Source organism: Mauremys reevesii, linkage group 9 (genome assembly GCF_016161935.1).
Source record: "Mauremys reevesii isolate NIE-2019 linkage group 9, ASM1616193v1, whole genome shotgun sequence".
NCBI lineage: Eukaryota > Metazoa > Chordata > Testudines > Geoemydidae > Mauremys > Mauremys reevesii.
In genome coordinates, this window is record NC_052631.1 from 42,351,973 (window position 1) to 42,369,837 (window position 17,865).

A 17,865-nucleotide genomic window follows, 5' to 3' on the forward strand; every position below is an offset into this window, starting at 1 on the left:
CTGTAGCATTTACCAGCTGAGGGAAAAAAACTAGCAGAACTGTTGTTTCTTGCCTTATACACCAACATTTTCCTGTAGAATTGGTTAATTTAGCCCAAATAAAAAACAAAACAAAACAGGTATGCAATGGCAGGGAAAACCTAAAAAGAAGTTGTGCTGAAAAGGACTTGGGGCAATTATTTTATGTTGCATTATATGAATTTGCAATACAATGCATACATTCAGCAGTAAGAAAAAGTAATGCAATGTTAAGCTTGTGCATAGGAGTTTGCTGGCTCAGGACTGACTTTATACACACCCCTCTGATAGACAAAGAAATGAAGTATGACCTGTTACCTCACCCCCTAATCTGATTCATTCTAATGAGAAATGCACAGAATAGATTAACTGCTAGAAGTCACATTGGAGAATGAAGAATATTAGCACTCTTTGTCACTGATGGTCCAACATGACAGAGTGCCATTCATTGCAAGAGAACATCTAACCAGATCCTTAAAAAATATTTAGAAGCATAATTCACAATTATTTCAATGGGAATTAGGCACCAAAATACCTTCCAATATCTGGGTCGTCAAATAAACCGGAGCTGTATGATGGCAAAGTTCCCCTTTTCCATTTACGAGGGCATTTATTTGTCTCTGATTAGGTACTCTCAGAGTTACTGTGATCAAAATAAATTGAATGAGAGAAAACTATGTAAAAACCATTATTCATAGATACACCTTTTCTTATTAAATGTTAATTCTTTAATACTGGCACTATATTTTTATAGGATTTAATTAGTCCAGTAGGGGGGCTATTACCAATTAATGAGAAAGGACAATTACCACTGTCATTGACTTTCATTTTCTGCTGCTCACTGACATTTTAAAGTTTATGAAAATTGCTGTTATTTTGTTTACTACCCTGGTTTATCAAGGCTGTGGCCAATGGTAGGAAGCACGGTAAAACTCAAGTAGCATTGTAGCCCATAGGATTATTTTGCTAGCTATTATATCCTACTAATACAGTCATCAGTATCAGTTAACATGTTTCTTTTTCTGAAATTAATCCATTTTATTCTTATATTTTATTTGTATTAGTTCCTTGGAAATTAGGATGTGTTGAGGCATGTGTTTCCGAATAATAAGTTTTGCTGACGTGCTGAAATGCAAGAAGACAACCGGCCTGTAAGATCCAGTATGATCTGCTATATAGGAAAAAGTATAATCAGTTATGATTATGTCAGCATAAAAGCTGGCAACCTTTGGCACAGATAAGAATGGTTCCTGAACTTTGGGGAACCAAACGGAGGAACTATCCACATCATATCACAGGTTTATCCGGCATCTACAACCAGTTGGTATCCGTAAGGTACACCACAACTTGGAGGTCATCAAGAGAGCCTACGTTGGCAGTTTTGGAGTGAGATCATCTTTATTAATATATTTAGAAAGTAAGTGTCATAATCCACTAACCTATAGGAGAAGGGTACCCATAAATTTCTTAGGGTACAGAAATAAGATTTGGGTATAGTAGGTTGGGTCTGAAATTACATAGGTCAGGATACTATAAAATACCTCGTAAGTGAGCTTTTTTAGCTTTTAAGCTCTTCTAGGTTCTAGGCTCTTCCAACTCCTGAAGCTTCGGTTTCTTGGAGTGCTTTTTCCAGTTCTCCTATACTTTAAAGCAGTGGTTCCCAAACTTCCCTGGCTGGCCGGGCCGGTTTGTTTACGTGCCACGTCCTCAGGTTCAGCCGATGGTGGCTCTCACTGGCCATGGTTCACCGCTTCAGGCCAATGGGAGCTGCTGGAAGTGACAGCCAGTACGTCCCTCGGCCTGCACCGCTTCCAGCAGCTCCCATTGGCCTGGAGCAGTGAACTGCAGCCACTTTTCATCTATCTATTCTATCTTCTAGCATGCTATCAGCTCAGCTTGTGTAGTATAGTATAACTACTCAACATTCCTAACCACTGGGGAAGCCAGCACCATTGCATAATCGGGCATGCCAGGAATGAGGCTGGTCCTTCACCTCCTATTACTGGGTCCTCAAGGAAGGGTGTGAGTATGTTAGGTTAAGGTACTTATAATAGAAATGTTACCACCAGGAGTTTTGGAATTCTTTTACTGTTTTGCAGTTATAAGTTTCATTGCATTTCTTATTTTTATGTTAATTTCAATAAAGGTTTTATCAATTTGGTATTGACCTCAATGTACAAGTTCTTGCCAAGCACCCTGAGAGTCCTCTCCTGATAGAGAACTCTCTGAGTTCTTGAACTCTGTCGTCTGAATTGGACAAGAACTTATAAATCTTCTGGTTGGATGCAATCAGTGGCGAACCATAACGACTAACCCATCAAATTCAGGTCAACAGCATCAAGAGTGATAACAAAATTTGTCAAACCAACACATGGGACTTTTTTCTTCTCTCACAGTCACAAGTTGGAGTAACTATTCTATGAAAGTCAATAGAATTACTCCTGGGTAAAACTGGAGAGAGAGAGAGCGCTCAGCAGTGTGAGGAATGTGTGTCTGAGGGGACTGGTAATTGGACACAGTGACTTTTAGAGTAGGTGCTAGATCCTTAGCTGATGCCAATATGCCCTTGCCACAGTTGAGGTTGGCAGCAAAAGATGGGTCCAAAACATCTTTGCATTCCCTCAAATCTGGGGCCAGCCAGAATGATCAATTCTGTAATTTAGACCATATTTAATCCACTTGTCAGTATGTGTTGTGCGTCCCTCTCTGTGCCCAATCTAGAGAAGATACAAGTCTATTACAGATCTCAATTTGAGATCCTGGCTCTTTAGCTTAACCTATGGAGACTCATACTTTCAGCTCCACAGATCCAAGCTTGAATCCCCTGTGTCAGCCATCTTGGTTGTTTTACACACACTCTCTCACTCTTCATCCTTCCTCTCTCCCACCCCGCGACTTGCCAGAGTATGCAGGAGGGGAGCCAGACACACCAATTACTAGGGAATAATAAATTCTCTTTTTCTTTTCAAAGGACCCATTTCCAATATAGTCTAGCATCCAGCACTACAACATTATTCCCTTCAAAAGCTACACAACAGAGTTAAAATACAAATTTGTAAGCTTGACATAGATTTACACAAACTCACAACACCAACATTTCCACAAACCACATAACACCAAATAGTTCAATCTTTCCTATAATCAATCAATCATTCTTCTACTCCACCAGCACACTACCCATGGAACTCAGCCACAACTTAGCGCACCCGGGGACTTCATTCCTTTCAGAGTCTTCACTATACATTTCATAAACAACACATGAAATCAACAGAACACATCTAAGAATACATTTCCATTTCAGAACAAAGGCACGTAATTGAACTTGGATGGTCAGTAAAAACAGAGAAGTGAAGGATAATGACAACAGGGAACTGCCTGAATCCCTTCATTGTTCATTTCCAGACATTCTAACTGAGCAATTTTTAAAGAGTTGTTGAATTTTTGATATGGCAGATGTAATATTTTTGGGTATTAGCTAGACTTCAGTGGCACACATTTTCACTATTATAGCCAGCATTGCAGTAGCCCTACATAGGGCCCTATTGTGCTATGTGCCCTGCAGAATTTATAGTCTAAACAGAGAAAAGGTAGGAGGAGAAGCAGAAGTGACTTGCAGAGCATCACACAGTATGTCACTGGAACAGCCAGGAACAGAACGCAGATCTCCTGAAATCCCAGGCCAGTGCCTCTCATCACTGGACCACACTTGCCTTTTGGTCTTAATCTTTGCTGGTTGCTGCCAGTTCAGCTTTCTGCGAAGCCAATGCGGCTGGCATTTCATCCATCTGATCATTAAGAAATCATGCAGCTTGCCTTCTCCCCTGCCTCTCAGGACTCCTCCATCCCTCTGCCACTTCTCCCTGGAGATTAAATGTACTGTATTACCTTGACCTGTCAAGATTACATATGAAAGTTGCTGCAGGGCGTTCATGTGTCTTGGAACTGGCATCTGTTGTCCAATATCCAAGCAAATGCTGATCAAGGCATCTATGCAACCCAGTTTGCAAAAAATAAATACAAGAAAATCTCTCTCAATTTCATGATATAAATATTTCTATGCAATTTCAAACTATTAAATCAAAGTGGGGCAGAAAAGGCAGTAATGTAGGGGTCAACTCTCTTCTTCCAACATATTCAATTTCTTTAAGCTTTGCAGACATACCTTTCCCAAGCACTGCACCATACCCAGTATGGTTCCTAAGGGTATTAATTATAAATAGCTTGTAAGAAGAGGAACTGCCAATCATGTCTCCATCAGGGCAATTCTTTCTATCTTAGATATTTATATGGCCCCCATTACCATTGTGTCTGAGTGACTCATTTATCTTCACATTACCCCTGTGATATAGGGAAGAGCTCTTTATCCCCATTTACAGATGGAGACTGAGGTACAGAGAGGCTAACTTACTTGTGATCAAGTAGAGAAGTGAATTTGAGTCTCAGACTGGCACCCTAACTGCTGGACCAGCCTTCTTTTCTAAAATGTGACCTCTCTGAATTTGCTTCGAAATTCTGATCTTCCACAGGACAGGACCATTATTACACTGCTTCTGTGATAGGATGCTCAGCCCAGCAACTATGAGGCTTTGAATGCAAGAATTGTTGTGATTCTGCAGGCACAGGATCTAGCTAAACACTGAAGTGTTCAAATGGCCACAGATACTAAGCCAACCTATATTGGAATCAATGGTGGCTTCTCTGTCATAAGCGCAGAACCTCCCCTAAATAAACTTCTCAAGTTTGCTCTTGTGGAATGATTAGAAATGACAGCAACCGCTTTTTGCTGTAGAAAGAGGTGTGTTTTGGGAACCCCTAAATAGACTATCAGAGGGGTAGCTGTGTTAGGCTGGATCTGTAAAAGCAGCAAAAGTCCTGTGACACCTTATAGACTAACAGACATATTGAAGCATGAGCTTTCGTGGGTGAATACCCACTTTGAAGGATGCATCCGACGAAGTGGGTATTAACCCATGAAAGCTCATGCTCCTATATGTCTGTTAGTCTATAAGGTGCCACAGGACTCTTTGCTGCTTATATAGACTATGAATCCCAACTTCTGCCCATCTCTCATTTCAATATCCCACTCATATTTTTCATCTTCTGTGAATGGAGGCTCTATCTGTACACATGCCATGGACATTTCTGAATCTGTAGGAATAGGTGTGATTTGACCCCCAAAAGGCATTTAGCAAAAGAGTTAAATGCTTTAAATGCCTATCTTAATTAAGAGGCACTGAATAAATCAGTAGATTTGTGGAATTACTCTTACATATGCTGTTCTTTCAAACCAATCAACCAACCAATCAAAAGGTTATGGATGCTAAAAGTGAGGAAAGTTTCAGAATTGTAACTTACAAAGTAGACAAGAAAACCTTTTCCCCCTCCCTTGTCTCACCTCACTATTGTGTCTGCTAATGTGGGTGAGGTGCATTATCTCAGTTATGTTATCTGCTGAGTTAGGAGATCTACTAAACATCTAAGACAATACTGTTCAGCATAATATCCAAGTTCATCACTGTTGTCACTTTCATAATACCCACGTGAGGGATCTGTTCTTCCACAAGAAATGTGCTCTATATCTCCCACAATGCACTATGTCCAAGGACTTTGATGCACTGCAGCAGCTCAGCAAGAGGGGAGACTATAGGCATCATGTGATCTGTACCAGCCAGGGAGCCATGCCCCTAGAGAAAAAAGGGGGTGTGAGGCACCGTGGTTGCATTTCAAATTGAAATTTTCAGTTTTCAGTCAAAACTTTTGGTTTTCTGCCCCCCCACCCCAAATCCCATGGGGGAAAAGTGTTTCCAACCAGTTCTATACCTTGACTCCAATTGTTCTTGCTTCTTGCCTCTACCTGGTGAATTTTAATAGTGAAGTCACACACCAAGGGTGGCTATCAGCAGGGGGCAGCTGTATAGCAACAGTAGTCACTTAGGACACAGAGTGAGAGGGAAGGAGAAAAAAAAGGCGTGAGAGCCCTTATTTTAATTCCTGATCTAAGAGCTCAAAAACCAGAAGGGAAATTAAAAATAATGAATGATGGATTCTTTTAAAGTCTTGTTATTTTTAAGCCAATCTTGGGGGGGGGGGGTTAAAGCTTTTTTTAGCAGCTTGAGTGGGGATTTTTGAATGCTTGGGGCTGGCAATACTGAGAGTACCAAGAGCCTTCCTCCCCTTTTACACTTATACTGGGGCAGGGACAATTGCAGTCTTTGTCCTCTCCTGGGGACAGAGCCTACTCACTGATGTTGCAGTTAAAATTTGGGCTTTAAGGAGAGATTTTCAAAGAGACAAAAAGGAGTCCGCTGCCCCAGGAGGGAAATCTCGCCCTTGGTTCTGGATTTTCTGTATGTACAACATGTATAACAGAACTAAATTGCAAAATACCAAATCTTTGGCTGACACTGTACAGTCCAAAGAGCTTAGCCAATCTCTATGTATGAGATATGGAAATGTTCTATACTGTAATTGTCCCCAGTGTGGTATTTGGGACTGCTAGAATCAGAAAGTTTAAAAGCAATGCAGAAAAATACACTTGATGAATATAGACAGCAACATATTTTGACAAAGCAATTTCCACTATGGTGTGTTCTCCCATCTGTCACAGATGAAAAAAATACATACATGGCTCATGGTAGTCTATGTGTTGGTTTAAGGACACAACCCTTTAAAGGGTCACAGTTTCACGTGATGTCCCCAAGAGCTAGTTAAAAAAATTATTTATAACAACCTTGCAGCCAGAGGTGAGTCCCCGGCAGATTATCTGCCATGTGATGAGTACTACACATGCTTCAGGGTCTAACGGAAGGCCATTGTTGTCATGATATCACATCTCATTCCAGTTTCTCTGGTGAAGGAAGGAAACATCCACCAACTAAGAGGAAAGCTGGGACTCAGAAGAGTTCATTCAAGAACTCAAGGAGACAGGGCAGCAAAGAAGGCAGGAGGACTGTTGCTAGGAGAAAACTGTTCCTCTGCTTTTTAAGGGATTATCTCCAGGTCTTTACTGTTTGCTTATTTTTCTCTATGACCCTGGTTTGAATAAGCAGCCTGAGGAGCTGAGGGTCTTTATGAAGAGATTTTTATGTTGGCTCAAGAATAATTAACCAGGTCACTTCCCCAAGAAGAAGTGGGTTTACTACTTCTGTGCTTTAAAGGCTCTTCTGTTTTTGGGGAAGACTTTGGAGCTGGTCTCAGACCTGTATTGGAAGACAGACTCTTATGCAAAAGTTATTCTAGTGAGCACTGACAGGTACTTGTGCTCAGTAGACTGCCTCCAAATCTCTATGTTTCATGTGACAGGCGTGCCCAATAAGCCAGTATGAAAAGATTAACTTCCTCCACTCCAGCTGTAACTCATGCTACATTCACAATGACTTCTGTGGGAATTACATGCATGGCAGGATGGAAGTCAAAAATCACAACCTGTACCCACTTCTGCATCCCATAAATGTAGATGTTCTATCCCACATATTAGCTAAACATAGCCCTGCACTCTGTGATACCATTCTGCCATTTCTATTAGTGTGCAGTCTAAATAAAGTATATCTAGGAATATTAATATTGGATTATGAAATCAAGGAAGACAGCCAAGTTTCAGACAATGTTAAGTTATCAATATGTGGGATGAATATCTAACCTACACCACTCAATCTTCCTATCTAAACATCAGAGACTGCAGGAATATTGATAGATTCTCAATAAATCAGCATTGTAGTCGTCTTTGTAAACAAATGTGTGGAAGATTAAATGCCATCACTCACCCTGCATCTAGCTGGTACAGAAATATGTTACAATGGAAGGATCTCACCATTGTACTTTGCAACAAATGTGCAATAGACAACAGAGACAATGAGAGGATAAATTACACATGCCTCAGCAGACTCAGGAATAGAAACTTGACACTTCAGCTCCAAAACCACAAGCCGCCAGCACTTGAGCTAAAGGTGAGCTCCCTCAACTAATAGTCTTGATTCATTTCTTATTCTTTCAGTTGGTCAGCCACTAGAGGGTGAGATGGCACACACAATATCAGAGTGCTCAACATTCAGGACTACAAATATAAAGACAGTTGTCAATAATACAACAGAGAAACCAGAGCTTTCATAACAAACATATAAGGTCTCTTAGGTGTTAAATATTTAAACATATTGCTTACAAAAGGGAATAATATACAAAGGGAAATGGTTTAATTGCCTATTATTTCTACTCAAGTCATCATTTTTTGCATTTATGTTGGCTTTTTAGTTTAGTCACCTCTGCAAATGGTGAACATCAGACAGAAGGGAGAAGTGGGTGCAGATTAAGATTTAGAACTCTATACTAGTTAGGTGAAAATCCCACTGGCTTCCAATGTTTCCTTGTTGTACATAGGCATTAAGGGAGTAATCTTACCTTTGCTGTCCAAGATTGTTATGGAAGACATACAACTGCAGGGCAATCCATCTGCTCACCATTTGTTTTATCGCCTCTACACCAAGCTGCTTTGTTATATCCTCTGTGGTTTTCAGGGGTTCCAAAGGAACAAGCATGGCAACAAGCTGTTGCCTCCATGAAGTGGAAAAAAGTGGTATTAAATCTCTGAAAATTTTATGAAGTGGTCCTTAATACTGGATTTGGCACAGAGCTCAGCCAAATGGCAGAGCAACCATAGTCTCATTTGACACAATCCACTGTGGTAATGCACAGTATTAGCCTGGGAGACAGCCACCACACCAGAGCTGATGCCACTGGTGCAAAAGTCTGGGAAATGTATTTGCAGTGGGCTAGGAAAAAAAGGAGGTTTGAGGGTGTGTTTCTTTTTAAAACTAATAATCAATACACTTGCTCTGCTCTCCCATCCCTTAGTGTAACTGCAAAGAGATGCAGATGAGAGTGCCAATCTGCCGCCACCCACCCATATATTTCTCTTTGGCAATCTGCAACCATTGGATCACATGTGGGAGGGGCATCCTATTACCAGCAGATCCCCTTTCCCTAAAAGCCAAAAGGTCCTGGGTAAGTTGAAATGAAGAGAGGGAGAGGATGTCCAGAAAGGGAGGCTTGGATGGAATCCTTTGTGGGGCCAAGGAAGGACAGAACGTGAAAGAGGATGAGAGAAGCAAAGAGACTGAAGAAAAAGATGGGACAGAAATGGCAGAAAAGTCTTAACATTTCTTCACTTCAAAAAACCCACAAACACTCCTCTCTCCCACACAATACAACTTGTCTGTGATAGGACTCTATATAGAATTGCTGAGCACATTTGCTGCCTCATTTGGACAGCCAGACCAGGTTGGGATTAATAACTCCAATACTCTAATAATAGGTCCCCTAATCTAGTAATATGATTCAATAGTATTTTAAAAACTTCCTCGCTTACAGACAGCCCCCCCAACCTGAAGCAAATACTCACCAGCAACCACACACCACACAACAAAAACACTAACCCAAGAACCTACCCTTGCAACAAAGCCTGTTGCCAACCCTGTCCACATATCTATTCAGGGGACACCATCATAGGACCTAATCTCATCAGCCACACTATCAGAGGCTTGTTCACCTGCACATCTACCAATGTGATATATGCCATCATGTGCCAGCAATGCCCTTCTGCCATGTACATGGGCCAAACCGGACAGTGTCTATGCAAAAGAATAAATGGACACAAATCAGACTTCAAGAAATATAGGTAATAAATTTATAATAGGAGGTATACCAATCTCCTAGAACTGGAAGGGACCTTGAAAGGTCATTGAGTCCAGCCCCCTGCCTTCACTAGCAGGACCAATTTTTGCCCCAGATCCCTAAGTGGCCTCCTCAAGGATTGAGCTCACAGCTGTGGGTTTAGCAGGCCAATGCGCAAACCACTGAGCTATCCCTCCCCCCATTCAAAAACCAGTCAGAGAACACTTCAACCTCCCTGGTCACTTGATTACAGACCTCAAAGTTGCAATTCTCCAACAAAAAAAACTTCAAAAACAGACTCCAACGTGAAGCTGCAGAATTGGAATTAATTTGCAAATTTGACACCATTAAATTAGGTTTGAATAAAGACTGGGAGTGGATGGGTCATTACACAAAGTAAAACCTATTTCCCCATGCTAATTTTTAACCCTACTGTTACTCACACCTTCTTGTCAATTGTTGTAAATGGGACATCCTGAGTATCACTACAAAAGTTTTTTCCCCCCCTGCTGATAATAGCTCACCTTAACTGATTACTCTCATTATAGTTAGTATGGCAACACCCATTTTTTCATGTTCTCTATGTATATATATCTTCCTACTGTTTTTTCCACTGCATGCATCCAATGAAGTGGGTTTTAGCCCACGAAAGCTTATACTCGAATAAATTTGTTAGTCTCTACGGTGCCACAAGTACTCCTTGTTCTTTCTGCTGAATAACAAAAAGTCACTCCCCTCTGCAAAACACTCACCAGTACAAGGAACACCTATAACAGTAAAAGATGTCCTGTGGATATTGCTGTGCTGTGGTAGTGGTGCAGTGGGGAGCTGCTAGAGAACTGAGCCCTCCCCCCTGGATGGAGTAATTTTCTGGGTGTGTCTGCTTTTTCTGCCTCAGGAAAACTGCACTACAGAGCACCTACAGTGGAAGGAGGGGTCTGCCTTTGTAATTTGAGTTAGTTTAATTTGTGCTCACAGCTGTCATTCTGGAAATGTTGTCTCAGCCCGCACATTAATAGTCCATGAGAGTATATAACAATGCCATGTGACTGCAGTGAAATACTTACGAATAATATATTGAGCTGGGTGATTTTTTTTTAGCAAATAATAAGTTTGCCCCAAAAAAAAGCATTTTGGGGGGCATCGAAACAATTTGCAAATTTGGGTCTAATTTGGTGAATAGGTTTAGCTGAAAAAACCTGACAAGTATTTCTGAAGGACGTGTCAGAACATTTTGAAGTACTGAATGACATTTTTGGAGTTTTTCATTTTGATAAGAAAAAAAACAAGAAAATTCAGTTTGAACAATTCTTTCCCCCCGACCCCTCATTTTTTGCTTCAACCAACGAATCAGAAAAATCAGTTTTTCACTCAGCTTTAAAATATATATTCTGAAAAATCCAGATCAGATCATGAATGATTTGCAAGGAGAAAAAAAATCACAAATTTACAGTGAAGAATGTGACCAGCTCTAATCCACAGCAAACTTTGATGTTATTGCCCACTGTTTTCATTTGTTTTAGGAAGCTCCCTGAGACCTTTATCCTGCAGTGATCAACGATAGTGATCAGTGGCTCGATGTCTAGTTGGCAGCCGGTATCAAGCAGCGTGCCCCAGGGATCAGTCCTGGGGCCAGTTTTGTTCAACATCTTTATTAATGGGCTTAATTGCACCCTCAGCAAGTTTTCACATGACACTAAGCTGTGGGGAGAGATAGATAGGCTGGAGGGTAGAGATAGGGTCTGGAGTGACCTAGACTAATTGTAGGATTAGGCCAAAAGAAATCTGATGAGGTTCAGCAAGGACAAGTGCAGAGTCCTGCACTTCGGAAGGAAGAATCCCAAGCACTGCTACAGGCTGGGGACCAATTGGCTAAGCAGCAGTTCTGCAGAAAAGGACCTGAGGATTACAGTGGACGAGAAGCTGGATAAAAGTGAGCAGTGTGCCCTTGTCGTCAAGAAGGCCAACAGCATATTGGGCTGTATTAGTAGGAGCATTGCCAGCAGATCGAGGGAAGTGATTATTCTCCTCTATTTGGCATTGGTGAGGCCACACCTGGAGTATTGCATCCAGTTTTGGTCCTCCACTACAGAAGGGATGTGGACAAATTGGAGAGAGTCCAGTGGAGGGCAATGGAAATAATTAGGGGGCTGGGGCACATGACTTACAAGGAGAGGCTGAAGAAACTGGGGTTATTTAGTCTGCAGAAGAGAAGAGTGAGGGGTGATTTGATAGCAGCCTTCAACTACCTGAAGGGGGGTTCCAGGAGCAGGGACCTAGACTTTTCTCAGTGGTGGTAGATGACAGAACAAGAAGAAATGGTCTCAACTTGCAGTGGGGGAGGTCTAGTTTGGATATTAGGAAACACTATTTCACTAGGAGGGTGGTGAAGCACTGGAATGGGTTACCTGGGGAGGGGTTGGAATCTCCATCCTTAGAGGTTTTTAAGGCCCGGCTTGACAAAGCCTTGGCTGGGATGATTTAGTTGGTGTTGGTCCTGCTTTGAGCAGGGGATTGGACTAGATGAACTCCCGAGGTCTCTTCCAACCCTAATATTCTATGATTCTATAATTCATAATCTTGTGCACATGAGTAACTTTATGCAAGTGACTAGAATCACTGTCTTCAATGGGGCTGCAGGACTATTACTGGGGTCTACCTCCAACCCCTCCTCTTGGGACATCCTGCTTTGCAGCTGGTCCATATAGCTTAAGGAACCAACATGCCTGTAATTGTCTCCTTCTCATCTGACCTGTCTCTGTTATCAACCATCTCTGAGATGGAGCAACCCTCCTGTTCACCTCCTCTTCCTGTGGCGGCCCAATTTTCCTTTTTAAGCTTCCCCCAACCTCCAGGCAGAACTAGCTTTAGAGGTGCACCTCATTAGTGCTGAATAGGCCCAGAAGAGCTCATTAGTTTCCTCTTCACCAGAGGGAGGGTGTGTCCCTTCACACACACACCAGCAGTTGTAGGATCTAGCTGGAAACTGAAGTTGGTTGAGGCTGTACACACAACATCTGATAACAGTAGCCCCACCTAAACTGCAGAAGCTTTATCTGGGTCTCTTGTGTTCTATTTCTAACACACTTCATTGCTTGCACTAAGATTTGAATAATTACTTCATTCCAACTGTGAAAAATCTGTTCTCTGCAATTGCTAGTAGATTTCAAATATTGTCATTTGTTATGCATACAGCATTGGGAAATAACACGTGACATTTACACAGCCATAATGAGCAACGGTGCTGGGAACTGTTGTACCAAACTCTGTGGATCTACATTTGTTATACAAACGAGGCTTTGCCTGCAGTAAGGATATGCCCTGGCTATTGCCATTGGTGGCCAACTACTAATGTAGCTGCACATGTAAACTACATGGCTGCAAAATGCAGCTTATAGGGGCTTTGCCTGTTTCCATTACAGGTTTGCAGTAGTATGGCTATGAAGGTGGCTGGCCACGTACAGCTGAAATTCTCATTGTTGGCAAAGCTAGATGTAGATGAAAGCCGATATTGTGCTTTTAAAAGGTTAATTAACACTAACCCAGATAGCTCATTATTTCAATGGGTCTAGACTCCCTTTATTGTGCATTTATTATCTATTAGTGTTAAAAGGAGCTATGTGAATGCACTGATGTAACAAAGCCACCCCCCCAGTCGCTCTCTATTGAACTGTTTCATTAAAGCTGCTTATCTGTTAATTGTTTACAAGTCTGCTGTTCCTCCGTATTAGATTGTCTATAACCACAGTTGTCCCAAAAGATGCATTATATTTTGTGTTAGAGCTTAAATGGAAAATGAGGTCACTGAACTAATGCCTGAACTAGCTGTTTTGTTCTGGATATTGCTTTTCAACAGGAACAGAACCACTCTGTACATTAATAAAGAATCTCAATATAATACTCATTTCATGATTGGTTATTCAGTGGTACCTTCAAGAACAAACCTGCAAGAGGCCTGGTAATGAGTGTGTGCAGTTTTGCCCATTAAAGCTACTTAGAAAAAAATATTAAATATGTAGATTTTTGGAAGGTTACGTAGAAATGGATATACAAAAGTAGTTGACGTCATTCTCACACTTATCATCTAGCCACCAGCAGGGGTACTTTTGACACAGTGCTAGTTGACCTGCCTGAAGAGATGTGAGAGTAAGGTTGGGTTTTTAAGCATCCAATATAAAGGTATTACAGAAAAAAGGATGAGCTGGTGAAGGAAGTTATGTGTGAAATCTCCTGTAAAGTGTAAGAGCTGGTATAAATTGGGCACAGCTCCACTGACTTCTGCAGAGCTATGCTAAGTTACACTAGCTGACGATCTGCACGTCTCTAACAGAGCTGTTGTACCAAAGAGGAACAGAAGCAGTAGCCCATAGCAAGTCCATAATCAGGCCAGGCACAAATTCAAACTTGATGTTTTATATGAAAAAAAATCAACATGATAGAATATGCTGGTAATAGGATTGCAAAGGTGTCACTGAGGGCTTACTAGGAATGAAGACAACAGCACATGTGCAGAGGTGTTACTTTTTATTGCTGAACCTTTATTATTGGGGATGATACGCTAGATGTAAAAGGACCCATCCTGATACTCAGATGCCAGGCTGAGTTTTTTGAGCTAGGAATCAGGGGGTAGTTTTGTAAATGCAGCATATTTGATAAAGAAATCACTGAGACACTGGCAGTGTATTTTGTTTTGAGAGTTCATACAAACTAATATGTTTCCTGAATGTCTGTTTTGGAGCATAGCAGGGCAAACAGGGCCGGCGCTTCCATTGGGTGACCCTAGGCGGTCGCCTAGGGCGCCAGGATTTGGGGGACGGCATTTTGTGCGCTCCCCACGGGGCGCACGGGAGCTTCCAGTTCCACTCCCGTCGCACCACCGAAGAAGGACCTTCTGCCGACGTGGCGCGGAAAACAGCGGCAGGCAATTGAGCAGCTCAATGACTGCCACTGTTGCCTGCGACATTTCGGCGGAGGGTCATTCTTCGGTGCTGTGATGTGAGTGGAACCGGAAGCTCCCGCGCACCCCGTGGGGAGCACACAAAATGCCGCCCCCCCCCCGAATTCTGCCTAGGGCGCCAGAAACTCTGGCGCTGCTCCTGAGGGCAAAGGGATTACACGTGTAGATTGCCTGTTTCAATGGGATGGGCAAGAAATCAACCATCTTCAGCGATAACAATATAAGCTATCTCGGCTTTATAAGGGTATGAGAAGAATGCAGAAGAAATACAAGTCAGTTTCAGCCACTGATTTGATTTACAGTTCTCTGGAAATCACACTGAGCCCTCCACACTTGTGAAATGTGTTTATTTCAAGACTGCCACTGGCCAATTTGGAGGGTATTTACTAGACAAGGAAACTAGTGGCAGTAGCTTTGCAACATGTATGGGTGTTGTTCCAGGAGACTATCTATACAATAGCTGTGCTTTTCTATTTCACAGCTTTCCCACTCTCTGTGGTGCTGTAAAGCATGAGAAGGAGCTGGAGTTCTCTTTCAGGAACATAGATCATCAGCTATAAAGAAAATTCAGATGATTCAGGCATCAAAAGGAATAGTTACCTGCTCCTCCTCTTTTCCATTCATAGCTACAGTGCCGTGATCCAGAAGCTTTTCATTTTCTTGACCTTTTCTTATGCCAGCTGGTGACGCTTCCTTCCCAATGGCCTTTTATCACTGATTGCTGAAGTCTGCTTCCATCCCTTGATTTGCATTCATGAAAGAAATCATGCAGATAGCTCAGCGTATGTTTTCTGGATTAATGGAAAAAGAGAGAGAACCTTGCCAGACTTCTGCCTTGTTTATTTTCCCTTCCATCTAATTATTGGCAGCTAGTGATACTGCAAAACAAAATCCTTGCTCACGGTGCCCAAACACTCAATGCGGCAGTATCATAAGTGTTTTAGGAAAGAACTCTTGTTTACTTAAAAAAGAAAATTAGACTGAAAAATACCACACCAACATGCTTCTCAAATTGAAGCTTCCAAACCACCAGGTGAGATATTATTTTTGCCCACCCTTCAAACAGGCAACAATATTACTGCATTCCTAATGTACATTGTGATTAAAACCACAAGTTTGCACCCCCTCCTCTACTTCTCCTGTCTTCTCCAACCTTCTGGTGTCTCCATCCCACTGACTCTCCATCTCTTTACTTGTCTTATTCCCTTGATTAAGCCTAGAAACACATTTTTTTTGTAATCTGAATAGATGGAAATTACTGAGAACCAAACATGGAACCGCAGGATGCCATCTTTACAGACTTACTTTTCAGAGTAGAACGGCACTTTAATGCATGGTAAGGAGGAAAGCACTGGGTTTCATTTAACAGGGATTAGAGTGTATAATACTGATATAAAAAACTTTTGTCATAGACTTGGAAAGAAATTTAATGGTAATTTCAGTGAAACGACAGATCACAAGAATAACAGGAGTACTTGTGGCACCAGTGTACTAAAAAAATTATTATATGTTTCCACTTAGAGCCTGATCTAAAGCCCATTGAAGTCAATGGGAAGATTCCTATTGAGTTTACTGGCGCTGTCAACATAGGTATGTTTCTCTTTACAAAGTCCATATCATTTTTAAAAACAAATATCTCAGTGCTGAACTTTATTTTATATTTTTAAGCAGTTCCAGAAGTTTAGACAATACCCAGGAGCAACCATCAGACAAGCAGGTTATCTTGCCTTCTGGGTCTTTGTCTTCAAAGCTCTGCCTCCATAGAATCTGCCACTCTGAGCATGTTGCTTTACCTATGAGGGTGGGTAACCATAAGCCTCCTCCTTCATGCCCTATCATTCAGCCTTTCCATCACCTCCAGTACTCAGCGTTGATGACTTCCCTCCTCCAATTCCATCCAAGACCCTCTCCAATCCAGCTTCTGCCCCTGGCAGTCTACTCCCCCGCTCTCGCCAAAGTCTCTAATGACATCTTCTTAGCCAAAGCTCAGAACCACTACTCCATCCTCCTCTATTTTAGCTGTCAACTGCCTTTGACACCAACAGCCCCACTCTTCTCCTTGAAATCTTGTCCTCCCGTGGATGCTGTAATAGTGCCATCTTCGGGTTCTCCCTAATCTCTCCTCCCAGGATTCTCCTCATTCCACCTCCAGTGTTCCACTGGGCTCCATCCTTGGGTTCCCTTCTCTTTCCCCTCTATTCCTTATTCCTAACTAATCTCACCTGCAAATTCAGCTACCATGTCTATGCTGACAACTCACAGATGAACCTCTGTACTCCAGACCTGCCTTCTTCTGTCCAAACAAAACTCTCAGTCTCTCTTTTTCTGACATCTTCTTGTGGATAACTGGCTGTCAGCTCTAGCTCAACTTTGCTAAAACAGAGCTGTGAATCCCTCCCCCCAAGCTGTCCCCTTGTAATCTAAGTATAAAACAAAGGTGCAATTATTACAACTTCTTTTTCTTGGCCCTTGGCAATGCAATCTTGCCCTGCTCATTTCCATTCAGGCTGCTGCTGCAAAGATAATTTCCCCTTGCCCCTTACTTTGACCACGTTGCCCCTCTCTCTGCATTCCTCCACTGGCTCCTCCTCCTCTGTGGCAGTGGTCACCAAACTTTTTACCTTGTGCCCTCCTTTACCCCTGTCCACTCCCTCCCCCTTCCCCCCCGAGCCAGGGCTGGGAGTGGGGATGCAGCTCTGGGAATGGGGGACGTGGACACAGGTGAGGGGGCCGAAGCTGGGGCCACAGGTAGGGCGGGAGCGGTGTCTCAGCCAGGGCCCAAGGCTAGCAGCAGGGGCCCTGGGCATGGGGTTGGCAGCTGGGGCCAGCAGCCAGGGCCAGGAGCGGAGTTGGATGGCACTCCCTCCCCGCTCCAGGTAGGGGCTGGCCTAGGCTGAACCACCCCGAACATTATTCTGCACACCCCTAGGAGGGATGCCCCAGTTTGGGGACCTCTGCGGTATGGAATCAAACAAAACTATTTGTCTTCACTTTCAAACCCTTCATGTCATTCCCCTCTCCCATCTATTATCTATAATTTATTATCACGGTGTTAACTTTTGCCATGATGTTAAATATCCATCACCCACATATAAACTTTTCAAAGAAGCAGTTTCTCACTCTCTCTGTGAAAGACTGCACCCACTACTGGTTTGCCCCCTTGTGGCTAGGAAGAGGATCTTTGTTGTCTGGTGCACTGTGCCAACAGCAAGTCTAGCCTTGTA